At 37.7% G+C, this 15,150-nt stretch overlaps 1 protein-coding gene across 4 annotated transcripts in view; it reads right to left on the bottom strand.

Moving 5' to 3' along the window:
- The window catches only part of TAB3 (TGF-beta activated kinase 1 (MAP3K7) binding protein 3), a 69,485-nt gene that overhangs the window by 40,727 nt on the left and 13,608 nt on the right, over nucleotides 1-15,150 (bottom strand). For 2 of the 4 annotated variants that reach the window (XM_036992400.2, XM_017674649.3), the window contains exons 2-3: nucleotides 9,458-9,567; nucleotides 6,912-7,033 (exon numbers count right to left, since the gene is read on the bottom strand). The exons of 1 other annotated variant lie outside the window; for it this stretch is intronic. The gene's annotated coding sequence lies outside the window, so the exon portion shown is untranslated. The remainder of the gene's footprint in view (nucleotides 1-6,911; nucleotides 7,034-9,457; nucleotides 9,568-15,150) is intronic. One more of the 4 variants, XM_036992399.2, reaches the window with a different exon arrangement.

Below are 15,150 nucleotides of genomic sequence, written 5' to 3' on the forward strand. Positions count from 1 at the left end.
TCAACTTTACAGCCAGAACTTTCTATTGTTCTTCCTGCCTCTGGTCTTGCTTTCCTCCATATCACAGTGTGTCTGTTTTCTAAGATGTATATCTGACCGTGTTCCTTCCACTCCCTGCACTCCAACTGAACAGAGCTATGTGTGATTCTGTGTGTGCATATCCTGTGCCATCTCCCCTGAGGGCGCCCACGATCATCCATCTGCCTGACATACTTTTATATCTTCCTCCCTTCCCCCTGCTTCTGCAAGCCGTAACGATCCTATGCGTGTTGGCGCTGGTGGCACCTCCTCTGGGGAGGCTTTCACCACACTCCTCCTTCCTTTAATCTTGCCTCCATGCCTCTCCTCTACCAGAGGAACTAGAAGAACACAGCAGGCTGGGCTTACCCTCAAGGAGCACCAACACCCTATACTGAAGCCACCTTGTATATCTCTAGGTCTTTCACTTAAAGCTGCCACTCCACCTAGAATGCGCTATTATCCCAGAGAATGGAGAAGTGCTCAAAAAATGATGGGAGCTTGTCATAGGATCTGGAAATAAGCTGCTTCTAAGGAGGCTCCCACTGGCCAAATCTGTGACAATTTGAACACCAAAATAATTAAGGACAGTAATAAATAATAGGCCTGTAGAAGAGAGGAACTCTAAGCCCACATTAATAGTTAAATGCACATATACATAAGTGGAGATGGAAAGGCTTCTGCTTACAGTAGAAACCACCTGATAAACATAGAGGGAGTGCATTTCTATCATTTTAGTGTTATCATTATAAAAACCATTGATAAGATTTTACATACATTTTTTCAAACCCAGTCCTTGAAATCCAATGTGTACTTTATACTTAGAGTGTATCTCAATTCAAACTGGCCACATATTAAGTGCTCAGCAGTCACCTGTAGTTAGTAGCGGTTACCTTACTGGACCTGAGCACAGCTCTAAGGCTTTAGGATTTTCATTCAAGTGACAGGCTAATACCTGCAACTCTTAGACTCCATAGTTCAGTATATCCCTTGAGGGTATACAAATGACTAGGCCTAACACAGACTAGGTGTTCAATGAATATTTGTTAGGCAAAATGAAAAAAATGGAATTCATTGGATTTAATGGTGAATAACCTTTGGTAATCAAATCTGCTTGTGTTTACAGAAATGGTAACAGTTCTCCCACTAGGAGATGACTCCTCAATATTTGAGGGGCTAACCACATTCAGAACCCTTGATGACTATTTAACTGTCATCAGTAAAAAGCTTCTGAAGCACCCAAAGGCTTAACCTGAACTTTTCCTAGTAGTTACAAAAAAGTTTTATTCAATTCCCAAGCCTAATTTCAAGTCTTTAAAATATAAGAGCAATATAGTTGTCTTTTTATGATGAAGAAGAAAATGTGACAAGGGTCAACAAGAACGAAGAGGTTTGTGAGGTGTCAAGAGCTTGGGTTCCAAACATACCCTTCAGAGCTCTCGGGAGCTGCTAGCTTTCAGCCAGCTTTGTCAGCCTTTAGAACTTCACGTGCTACCGAAGCCAAAGTTATCATTTATTTCATCACTGTTATTATCAGCTACCATTTACTAAGCCCTGAAAAGTAGCTCTGATTATCTCCATTTGACAAATAAAAAACAAACTCAGAAAATGCATATATGGCAGAATTGTGACTCAAATCCAAGCCTGCCTTCTCCAGGGTCTGTGTTCTTTCTACTTTGTCGCTGGTAGGTGTCAAAGACATGCCCAGTAAAGTGATGCTGAGTGCCCTTCTTTGGCTGGGGTAAAAAAGATCAAACCCTCGTCAGTTTATCATTCAAATAGTAGGCCACATCTGTGTGGGAGGTAGAACGTTAAGAGGGGAGGAAAGAATCCTTGTACAAACAAGATGTTTTAGGACATATAAGCAGCAGAAATAAAGGGAGTAAATTGCCCCCTTTTTTTGAATGGTTACAAATACATGCCTCTGAAAAAGCATATTAAAAAACATCTTTGAAATGAAAATCAATGACTTACATACCCACAAAGATGGCTACCATTTGAAAAGATGATTAATAGTAGACCCACTTTTCATAACAAGTAGTCTAAACTGATAAAGGTGTATTCCCCTTAAGGGATTATGTACACAATCTTCATAGTGGTTAGCACTCTGCTGTGTACATTCACTCACATAAGCACTGAGTGATGTGGAAATTCATTAAGTATTTCACAACACATAACACTCAAATTTCATAATTTCTTGAAAATTAAAAAGTTAAAATATTTCTTTTAAAAAACCAATTTTTGCTAACTGGGAGGTCAATCTAACACCTGGTTTACAAACAGAAAATATTCCAGCCAGTAAGATGAGCCTGCTTCCTTAAAGACACTCAAAGTTTCACAGCAAAGTGCTACACATGGTTGGCATTTAATCCCATGGAATACAACTGAAGTGAAACACGGTCATGTGGTATATTACAGATTTGCATATGATACAGATCAAATCATACAATCTTGTCCATATTTGGACATATTCTCATCCAAATACAACAACGTATGCAACAACTATTAATTATATATTAACTACAAAATATATGAAACCAAGCAGAGGACTCAAGCAGTATCTGAACTGTACTGGCTAGGTGGACTTGACCAAACTCTTGAGATACTCTTGATACACCTCCACTAAAACACAGAAGACCACAGCTGTGGACTGTGGAGCTGTGTAGGTGGTAACCCCAGATCAAGGAAGAAGAAATACTGAAGAAATAAACCCCATAATCATCACACAGTTCCAAAGCCACATAGGCCAGGAGATTCTGCAGGGTGGAACACTTACTGCCTGTCACCTTTGCAGGGACTCCTGATTTCTGAAGACAAGGTAGAGACCAGGGGGGCCCAGATGCTACGCTTAGCAGTGGAATTATTCTGAGACTTCCTCCAGGGGTGTGCCTCCCCCCTAATTCAGGAGCACCAGCACAACAAGGGACAGTCAGTTCTGTCCCTGAAAAGGCAGCTATTGGGATTTCTCCCAACAGAATTCCTCCTCCCAGAGAGGAAGCTCCCCCAGAGTTCTGCTCCAATGCTGCAATTCTCCACACTCTAGAAAATGACCTTGACACCTAACAGCTTTTCCACAGCTTTTTCTAAGCTCAGCAAATATGCAGGGTAGAGCTGTTACGGCCCTGAGTGTTTACCTCTGCCAGAATTTTAGCTCACTTCCTAAATTAACTATAGCAGAGGTTACAAACCAATGGTTTGTAGGCTGAATCCAGCCCACTGATCTACTTGGTTTGGCCTCAGCAGTGGTTTAAAAAAAAAAAAAAAAGGTTGAGCCACACTTTAAAATAGAGAAATTTTACATAAAAATCAGAATATCTAGCTTTTCTCTCAAATATCAGAAAATCTAGCAAAAGGAGGCCACAACTGGCTGAAGCTCAGGTATCACTGCCACCTTCAGAAAAGACACATACTCTCCAGCTTGCCTACTGCCTACACTCCCCAGGATGCCCCAGACACTGAGGCCTTCACTCACTGACATATTTGCTTGCTGGGTCTGACACCTGAAATGTGTTCCAGAGAGAGGTTTAAAGATAGCACTGTATCAGTTCAGGCTAGTGTGTGGCAATGGTATGTTACTGATGCAGCAATTGTGGATTCGGGAATTCGTCATCATGCAAACCTGTCCCATGTGTAGAAAAGCGTTCAGCATCCTGTCCCTCCTGTAAAATGCCAGCAGCACTCCCAAGTGGCACTTAGAGAGGTTCACAGTATCTCCAGCTGACAACCACTGCTAGCATGTTAAGTTTGATGAAGTGAGCATTTCTCAGGTCTGAAAACAAGGAGCCTTGTCATGAGAGAACTTTTAAGGTTAAAAAATAAAGAAATCACTCATTTTTCTGATTGGTCTGGCACAGCTAATAACTGTTAAACAAAAACATGTAGAGTAGTATATACATTTGGAACTTTCATCCATTTTCTTGCTGGTTGGGAGGTTTTGGTTCTAAATAGTATTTACTGAGCCATATCTACGGTCAGGCACTGTGTTACATGTTTTTAATCTCCACTATCACCTCATGGGAGAGGTAATAATACCATTCACATTTTACAAATGAGGAAACATGAGGCTCAAAGAGGGTAAATAATTTGCCTGTGGTCACACGGCTAATAAGCAGCAAAGCTAGGATACAAACTTAAAGTCTGTGTTCTTAACCATTCTTCTCATATGTTGCAGGCTATGTGGTAACACTGACAATGTCACAACTCTTAAAGACAGTGTAAAGTTTAAACCAAACCTGCTTTTAAAACAAGGGTTTTTGTATGAGATTATCAATTTTTCAAGGTAAACAGCAACAAGAAGCGGCTGACCAAGCAGCATAGGAAATGACTGTTCACTGGTAGAGGTATGGGTTCCCGTTCAGGATTTTACATGTATGTATGTATGTAAAGACGAAACCAAACAAGGGAGAGATGGGAAATGGTAGTTATTTCCCCTAAATGAGCCTTCCAAGTAAGTTATAAAACAATCATCCCATAGGATTTTGATTACAGGGGAAACCAATTTGATATTGTCACATATTCACTGCATCTATCTCATATTCTATTCTTAAAAGAAATATACTGTGGCAAAACAATATGCATACTAGAAAACAATCAAAAGCATTTGCACCTTAAATATAGCCCCCCAAACAAACAGAAGCATATTCAGATTAAATTTAAGCTGAACACACCTACTCCCAAGTATCTGATTGCTAGCTGACAACTCTACAGGACATATCATACATGCCATTCCCTGCCTTCCCCACCAACCTCCTCAACAAAAATAAAAATAAAGGTACTGGGGATTTCCTCCCAATTCTGAGGTTGGTAACAAAGAAGTAGGATATTAAAAAATAAACAAAGCCTAATGACCTTATATAGTGGTACATAATAAAAAAATAATTGATTCTCACTTATTAGAAATATTTTGTTCAATTAAGAATACTAAGTTGGCGGTTAGGGAAAAAATGGTATCTAGATTAGAGATATCAAAGGTTTCCTTTATAAAGTAATAGCTCAAGAAGATTCTGGAAAGGCAAAACTATAGAGACAGTAAAAAGATCAGTGACTGCCAGGGGTTCATGGGAATGAAGGAGGTTTCACAAGTGAAACACAGGGGATTTTTAGGGCAGTGATATTATTCTGCATGACACTAAATACATACATGAAATTATGCCTGTATCAAAACCCATACAACCTTATAACACAAAGAGCAAACCTTAATGTTTACTTTATAAACTTTTGAATTTATAAACTTATAATTTAACTATAAAAATTAAAGCTTAAATTTAAATTAATTTTAAAGAATTAGGCTAGAATGTGGCCAAACTCCTGAGACACCCTTGAAACACCACACTAAAGCACAGATGGTCACAGCTATGGGTTGTGGAGCCAATTTTTAAATATCATTAATAGGTCAGGGGATCCCAGGAAAGGATAGAGACTATATAATACCATCTAACTCTATTATAAATGTAAGAAACCATATCACAGCAGGGGATGGGGGGAAAGGCACTAATCTAAGTAACTATGGAAATGAGTGGAATGTGTAAGAATAAAGGCAAACGGACCTATACATAAGCCCTGTACTCTAATAGATAGTTGTTTCCCATGAGGATACAGGTTAACAATTCTAATATTGTTAGCCATGGGGGTATCAGGTTAACAAAAGTGATATTCTATGTTGACAGATGGTAACTTCACTAGAGGGGATGAGAATTTAATAATATGGATAACTGTTGAACCACTGTGTTGTGTATTTGAAATCAATATAAGACTGTATATCAACAATACTTTAATAATAATAATAACATCAGTAATTGTTAAACCACTGTGTTGTATACTTGAAACCAATATAATACTGTATAACAATGACACTTCAATTTTTAAAAAGTGATATACATCTACACTGGGATTGAACAATTAAGTAAAAGGATGGTGAATGGTGGAAGCCTGGTTTCTCACTACTAGAATGGGAAGTTACTAGACAAGCAAGGGGAGAAGGCTAGAATGATCCATGTGGTAATGGATTAGAGATGGAGACAGGAGTATGAACTCATGCTTAGCTTAATATTGATACAGATAAATATATAGAAATAGATACAGAAATATTTATGGATATACATAAACATACAGATAGTACACACAAGGTATTTCAGCTAAGAGGGTCTAGAAATAACAATATCCCAGTAGCAACAGCAACAAACAGACCAAGCACCCAGACCTTGATTTCCAATAGCATTTTCTGATAAAAAGAACCAAGGCTTTGTGGAGAAATGGCTGATTCTAGAAGTGGGGCAGGATATATGGGATGAGCCTGGAGTATCTTACAGTGCCAGAAAGTAAGGAAGTGCTCAGAAAACACCCCCATGATGATGGGGGCATATCAAAGTGACAGAGGAGCCAACCAAGAGAGTTCCCAATGGCCAAAGCTGGTGAGCAACAAAATAAAGTAGTATTGGATTATGACCCAAAGTATAAAATAAATATCCATGAACCCATCCCAGCATTAATAAATGAATTAATAAATAAATGGGGAAGAGAGACAATCTCCCATGCAGAAGAATTCCCAATAATTTATGTAGAAGACCCTCAAGGAGATGGAGCAGAACTTCCCAGCACTTAATTAAGTATGGACTCCACACAGTAACTTCTTTCCAAAAAACACAGTAAAGAAAGATGTCTAAAAAAAAAAAAGTAAACAGTGGAGAAACCTGACAAACACCTTCTCAGCCAGGTGACCAAAGTCAACATTAACAGTGACCAATCATGTTGATGGCATGTACCCTTGGTATGTGAAGAGAACATTGAGAACAACACGTTCCCTCTAAAATTTTCTCCCCCAAAACCCATAATCCCAGGCTAACCATGAGAAAAAGGTCAGACAACTCTCAATTGAGTGACATTCAACAAAATACCTGATCAGTTCTCCCCCAAAATTGACAACATCATCAAAACAAGGAAAGTCTGAGAAACTGCCACAGCCAAGAGGAGCCTAACGAGGTTAAGGCTAAGTGTAATGTGATGTCCTGGCGGGGTCCTAGAACAGAAAAAACACAGTCAGTGAGAACTAATGATATCTGAATAAAGTACGGATTTTAGTTAATAACAGTGTTTCTATATTCGTTAATTGATTTTAGAAAATTTACCATGTTAATGTAAGCTGTTAATAATACAGGAAACTGCATGCACGGTATATGGGAATTATTTGCATTATCTTCATAATTTTCCTGTAAAATTAAAACTGTTCTAAATATGTATTTGAGATTCTTAAAAAATTACCACAAGATGGTTTATGAGCCCTGGCACAGGAATCTTATTTACATTTCCAGCTCTGAAAGCATATTCTTTTCAGTAGTCTGGAAACTTGACAAAATGAGGAGATAAAAATCCTTTTGCTAACTTCCCAACTCAATGTGGAAAAATGACCAAAACTCAAAGATTTCTGGTGCCTTCAAGTAACAGCAGATAGGACGCTAAACCACACATTTAGGGCAGGTGGTTCTTTCCCAGGTAAGATCGAAGTTTTAATTTTCTTGTCTTTTCAGTCACAAATATCTTCCACAGTAATTCTACATTACCCCACAGAAGAAATAAGCAGTTCAGAAAGACAAAAATACGGTCCACAGCTTGTTTTCTTAAGGCGTTTGTAGCATACCAGGTTGTGACTTACCATCCTGAGTTCCCCATTCCACTCAGAGGCTGAGGCCCAGGCCTCTCAAGTATGTATCAAACTTAAAACTGCATAACCAAAATAGTATTTAACTTTTTTTAAAGTGCTGACTATTTTATAACCCATTTTTGTTCCATGGAAAGCAATTTATTTATAGAATAGTAACCTTATTGGCTTATCTTGACAGATGAGCATTCTTTCTCTCTATCATTTAGAAGCATTTAGTAGTCCCACTTATTCAAGGTTTCCTTTCCATAGTTTCAGTCACCCTTGGTCAGTTGTGGTCGGGAAGCAGATGGTTCTCCTGACACATGGTCAGAAGGTCAACAGTAACAACACTACATCACAATGTCTGTGTCATTCATCTTGCTTCATCTCATCAAGTAGACATTTTATCATCTCATATAATCACAAGAGGAAGAGAGACCACATTCACAAAACTTTTATTAAACTATATTGTTATAATTGTTCTACTTTTACATAGAGTTGTTATTGTTAATTTCTTACTGTGCCCAATTTGTAAATTGAACTTTATCATAGGTAGGTACATACAGGAAAAAACAGTATATATAGGATTTGGTACTATCCAGGATTTCAGGAATTCCACTGGGGGTCCTGAAATGTATCTCCCATGGATAAGAGGGGACTACTTCTTCATTCTCAATAAACCTAGTATTTCAATGTCACCTTTATCATTTCAGGGCAAATACTGGCTTCTATCAGAGACATCATGGATACAAGTTTCTAATTACTCTCCTGACTCAACCTCATTTTGTAGCCACAGCAGAGATAAAATAACAAACTCTGGTTATACTTTATATTTTTAGTGCTTTGCATCACTTTTTCTAATTTTTCAATTTCTCACTTTATCTTAAACATTACCAAAAAATTGAATTTCTGCAATCATAATGTAAGTTGATCATGGGGACTGCTGAACCACTGTGATGTACATCTGAAACCAACATAATTTTGTGTATAACAACACTTCAATAAAAAAAACAAACTTCAAGTATGAGCAAGAAATTAAAGACTAGAGGGGGCTTTAAAAACTTGCTAAAAATTCATTATACAACAGGCCATATAACATCTTGTCCAGTGTTTAATTCACAACATATACCTACCCATGTTATTATACTAGGAAACAGATGTTAAAAAGAGTGGGAACATTTTTATAAGGTAGAAAAACAAACTAACTAGAAATCAAAGCTGATACTGCTATATAGTCTTTCTTGATAGCTATACCAATGGCCCTAAGCAAGAATTATGCTATAATATAATTTAAAAAACTGTATGCTTATTTGTTCATAATACTAGATTTATCACCTGTACAACAACTCAGTTATTGAATATGGATCTGAGAGTAAGAAAAATTACAATAAAAACTAGGAAGCTGGAGATCAGCATATGCACACATATCCAGTTACTCCTTGAGGCAGGACTTTCAAGCTCCACCTGCTCCAACCACTGGAGTTCTGGTACCTGGGTGGGATTAGCCCCTTTCAGTCAAATACAATGCTAAATTACCCTTCCATCTGCTGGTAAGGTTTCTAATAGCAAATGAATTGCACAAAGAACTTGCTTAGGGTCCTGATTTAGGGCCTAAATCTAAACACATGATCACCTGAAAATCTTTTATTTCTTTTATACATCCTTTTAAATGCACAAAAGGGATGGGGATGAAGGGGCGGGGTAAACGAACATGTTAACATCAATGCACATTAGTTTCCAAAAAAGATTTTTGCTCTGCTGTAACTACAGAAATACACAGACACACAGATATACAATCTGTACCTCCAATTTTTTAATTGGCGAAACTTCAACTAGGACACCTCATCAAGTTTGACATGCAACAATTCACAGTGAAAAACTTGAAAAGACTTCAGTCACTGCCCTAAAAAAAACTGGAAGATAAAGAGGTAAGAATCAAACTGTGAAAGGTATAAAGAAAACAGCAAGAACAACTGATTCAGTGCATGAATGAAAGGTCACAAAAAAGAAAGCAGCAATTTGTACACCTTTACTACCTGAAATTTCAGTTAATGAAGTTTACGTTTGACTGATAATAACAGAAAGTTCACCTGACTACCTGACCCACCCTGGTCCCTTTCCCAGTGAGTTACCTCTAGTGAGACAGCAAAAGCTCTTTTAAGGTTTTGACTTCATAGAAAGCTATCAAGAGGAACTTTAGTTGCATCCCTGGCAAATCTCAGGGGTCCCTTGCTGCTCCTCATGACATACTAGTTATTAATTTAATGGATTTGATCATAAATCTGTGCTGAGGCCCTTTAAGGGCCACAGGTCTTTAAATTTACATGCCTTTATACTGAGTTTGATTTATTATCTAGTAAAGTAGAGGAATTTTTAAAATTTCCACACCCCAAGTGAGTACCACACCCTCACTGCAGAGCCAAACAGTGAAAAAGGTATATATGGCTTTTTCTTTGTCCCCATGCTGCAACTTCTCAACAGAATTAGAACTGCTCATTCAGGACTGGGAGGCCCTCCCCATAACGTAACCCACAAAATCACCAATCTACCATTCAAGGATAACTTTAACTTCCTCAAGAAGAACGAATAACACTTGCTCATAAGCCGTAATGAAATAATAGGAAGACTCTTAGTTAAAGAAGAAAGCAGAGTCTTCAGTTCCCCAATGGGGGATATTACAATTCAAGAACTGATGAGCTATCTCAAGCTAGCCAAACAGCCCTACTGAATAAGGAGAAAGTTCTTCCATAGACAAATAATTCAGCTAATAATGGCACAAGTGACCAAATTAGACCAATCACAATCTAGTAACTTTTAAGTAAATAATTCATCCATGTAATGGTAATCAATGGATAGTAAAAGCATTAGGTGAAAAGTGGGGCTTCCAAAGGGTTCAGGCTGTTACCATCTGAACCCTCTGATGAATCAATTAAAGCAAGCATAAAAAAAACTTTTTTAGATAACTGAAAAAACTTGAACATGGACTAAGTATCACATGTGCTATAAAGGAATTATTACCAGGTTTTTTTGTATATGATAATGCTTTGCAGGCATGTTAAGAAAATGTGTCTTAGAGACACATTGCTTAGGGATAAAATAATGTCTTGGATATGCTATAAAAATTCTCAGCAGAAAAGAGGGGTAGACACAAGGTGAAGCACGTATGGGAAATGTTGATGACTACAGCATCAGAGGGTCACTGAACTTTTAATTTATGTATATCTGAAAATGTTCACAAATGTTAAAAATAAAAAAAAACAGGAGTCACTACAGGATTCTTTAAGGAGAAAAGGGCAATGTATTCAAAATAATACTTAAAAACTGATGATTTTCATTGTTTGGTACAAACTCTAAAGACAAAGAAGCTACAGATGCAAAACCACTGAAAGAGTTCTTAAGACGGTCCAGAGATAAGATCCTAAACAAGTCAAAACCATTATATTTAAGTATCAATTTTATTTTAAGTTAATATAATCATTATACTAAATAGCAATTATAGTGTACTTATCAACTTATAACTTATAATTATGATACATAAATTTAAATGCTTACTGAAAATGAATTGTATGCAAGGCCCTGCAATTAAGTGATAAAACAAAAGTGTGAAATCCATGCCCTATCTTGAAGCTTACTCTTAAGCTGGTGAAAAAGAATATACTCTGTATCCTGATAACAAAGAGGTCAGAGAAAGGAGAGATGGGTTCAGGTACAGCAAGTTTCCTGAAGAAGAACAATCAAAGTAAACAACAGAAAAGATGCAGGATTAGAAGAGAAGGGAAAAATGCAAATGTTCTGAATGAGGAAATTCAAAACATACAGGTACCATTTAGAGTTCCAGCAACATTTTAAAGCATGGCCTATCTGTGAGTGGGACAGGGAAAAATATTAATGAATAAACCTCCAAGAAGAGAATCCTTAGAAAGGGATACCAAATAATAATAATAATAATAATAATAATAGTTCTCAAAAGAAAATGGAGTAATACTAAATTTGAGGAGGCAATATCTTCATACCCTTGAACATATAACAACACCATGTGATTGACTATGCTCGAAGTAAACAAGGGCATTTGACATTCATTGGCCTAATGTAAGATAATTGTTCAGGTTATCATTATGAGGATGTTGAAATGAGATGTGAGCACCAGAAGCAGAAGCACCACCATAAGTATAGGAGCACTGGCTCAGGCTATATTACTAGAAAGAGGGTTTGAGGCAGGAAGTTTTTTGCTCTCCCTAAAATTCAGAAGACCAGAGCAAACAAGACTTTGTCTAGATCTTATCAGGAGTGACTAGAGAAACAAGAAAGGAAAGCTTACAGAAGATATCCACTAAGGGAGTTAGTTTCACCATATGAATGACAGGAAAGATGATAAATGCACTGGAAAGAAAAGCATACCTTTCACAAGTGGAAAACATGAGACAAGTCTAAAGAGACAGAAAGGGACTGACTACATGTGAGAAGAGAAAGGACTAGTGATAAAGCAAGCTTTCCAACAGGGTAGCAGAAGTGGCAAATTCCAGAGCCAGTGGGACCATGTTCTAGAAATGAAGTGTAGTGGGGAGGAATGAGGAATGGGTTATGAAGGAGTAATCTCCCAACTGTCTCAATCTTTAAAACATGAGTCATGGGGTTATTAAGTTATATGGTTTAGAGAAAGAAGAAAGCATAACATGACAAAACTGGGAAGTCACTAACCTATCTCTAGGCAAGCATTAACTGGCTACAATAGTTGAAATAAAGTGCTACTAATAGTTGTAGACAAAAAAACATATGCCATGCACCAGGCATGCAGCTACAGACAAGTTATTTAACCTCTCTTAGGCCCTGTTTTCTAATTTTTTGCTTAATACCACACCTAACTATCACACCCCTAAAGGCTGTTGTGGGAATTAATTTGCATAGAAGGAAAATGTTTGTAATCTCTAAGCTCCATACTCATTCATGAGATTGTTTGAGAGCTCTTATATGGCAGCAAATAGGAATCTCAGAACTGCCACCTTTTTTTATTTCATAATGACAGATACATATTATGTATATGTACATACATATACATTTTATATATACATATAAAAATAAGGGTGAACTAGAAACCAATCAGTATATACACTGAATGCAACTGAGCCTTGAGTCATCTGGTTGATTTAAGTAGAAAAACAAGTGCCATACCTAGAAGAAAATTTTGAAAGGAAACTATTTCACTGGTAAAAGCAAACATAAAGTTAGTAGATTAATCATTTAAAAAACTAGTGTGACACCTCAACACCTGAAAAGCAAATAACTCTACTAACAAATGGGCAGAGGATATGAAGAGACAGTTCTCCAAAGAAGAAATTCAGATGGCCAACAGACACATGAAAAGATGCTCCACATCACTAATCATCAGGGAAATGCAAATTAAAACCACAATGAGATATCACCTCACACCAATAAGGATGGCCAGCATCGAAAAAACTAAGAACAACAAATGCTGGCAAGGATGCAGAGAAAGGGGAACCCTCCTACACTGCTGGTGGGAATGTAAGCTAGTTTAACCACTGTGGAAAGCAATATGGAGGTTCCTCAAAAAACTAAAGTTAGAAATACCATTTGACCCGGGAATCCCACTCCTTGGAACTTACCCAAAGAATACAACTTCCCAGATTCAAAAAGACATATGCACCCCTATGTTTATCGCAGCACTTTTTACAATAGCCAAGATATGTAGCCAACCTAAGTGTCCATCAGTAGATGAATGGATAAAGAAGATGTGGTACATATAAACAATGGAATACTATTCAGCCATAAGAAAGAAACAAATCCTACCATTTGTGACAACATGGATGGAGCTGGAGGACATTATGCTCAGTGAAGCCAGGCGGTGAAAGATAAATGCCAAATGATTTCCCTCACTTGTGGAGTATAACAATGAAGCAAAAGTGAAGGAATAAAATGGCAGCAGACTCAGAGACTCCAAGAATGAACTAGTGGTTACCAAAGGGGACAGGTGTGGGAAGGCAGGTGGGGAGGGAGGGAGAAGGGGATTGATGGGTATTATGTTTAGTACACATGGTGTGAGGAGTCACGGGGAGAACAGTGCAGCACAGAGAAGGCACACAGTGAATCTGTGGCATCTTGCTGCACTGATGGACAGTGACTGCATTGGGGTATGGGTGGGGACTTGATAATATGGGTAACTGTAGTAACCACATTGTTTTTTCATGTGAAACCCTCATACGAGTGTACATCAATTGTACCTTAATAAAAAAATTTTAAAGAAAAGAAATAAAAGGGTTTCTTAAAAAACAAAAAAAACTAGTGTGAGCAAAAATGAACAAGTGGGACTATATCAAGCTGAAAAGCTTCTGTACAGCAAAGGACACCATCAATAGAACAAAAAGGCATCCTACAGTATGGGAGAATATATTCATAAATGACAGACCCGATAAAGGGTTGACATCCAAAATACATAAAGAGCTCACGCACCTCAACAAACAAAAAGCAAATAATACAATTAAAAAATGGGCACAGGATCTGAACAGACACTTCTCCAAAGAAGAAATTCAGATGGCCAACAGACACATGAAAAGATGCTCCACATCGCTCATCATCAGATAAATGCAAATTAAAACCACAATGAGATATCACCTCACACCAGTAACGATGGCCACCATCCAAAAGACAAACAACAACAAATGTTGGCGAGGTTGTGGAGAAAGGGGAACCCTCCTACAGTGCTGGTGGAAATGTAAATTAGTTCAATGTGGAAAACAGTATGGAGGTTCCTCAAAAATCTAAAAATAGAAATACCATTTGACCCAGGAATTCCACTTCTAGGAATTTACCCTAAGAATGCAGCAGCCCAGTTTGAAAAAGACATATGCAGCCCTATGTTTATCGCAGCACTATTTATAATAGCCAAGAAATGGAAGCAACCTAAATGTCCATCAGCAGATGAATAGATAAAGAAGATGTAGTACATATACACAATGGAATATTATTCAGCCATAAGAAGAAAACAAATCCTAACATTTGCAACAACATGGATGGAGCTAGAGTGTATTATGCTCAGTGAAATAAGTCAGGTGGAGAAAGACAAGTATCAAATGATTTCACTCATCTGTGGAGTATAAGAACAAAGAAAAAAACTGAAGGAACAAAACAGCAGTAGACTCACAGAACCCAAGAATGGACTAACAGTTACCAAAGGGAAAGGGACTGGGGAGGATGGGTGGGAAGGGAGGGATAAGGGGGAAAAAAAGGAAGGGAGGGCATTACTATTAGCAGACATAATGTAGGGGGGGCACGGGGAGGGTTGTACAACACAGAGAAGACAAGTAGTGATTCTACAGCATCTTACTACACTGATGGACAGTGACTGTAATGGGGTATGTGAGGGGGAACTTGGTGATGGGGGGAGTCTAATAAACATAATGTTCCTCATGTAACTGTAGATTAATGATACCAAAATAAAAAAAACCTAGTGTGAAGGTTAAAAGGTAAAAGTAGTAAAACCC

Source organism: Manis javanica, chromosome X, assembly GCF_040802235.1.
Source record: "Manis javanica isolate MJ-LG chromosome X, MJ_LKY, whole genome shotgun sequence".
Lineage (NCBI taxonomy): Eukaryota > Metazoa > Chordata > Mammalia > Pholidota > Manidae > Manis > Manis javanica.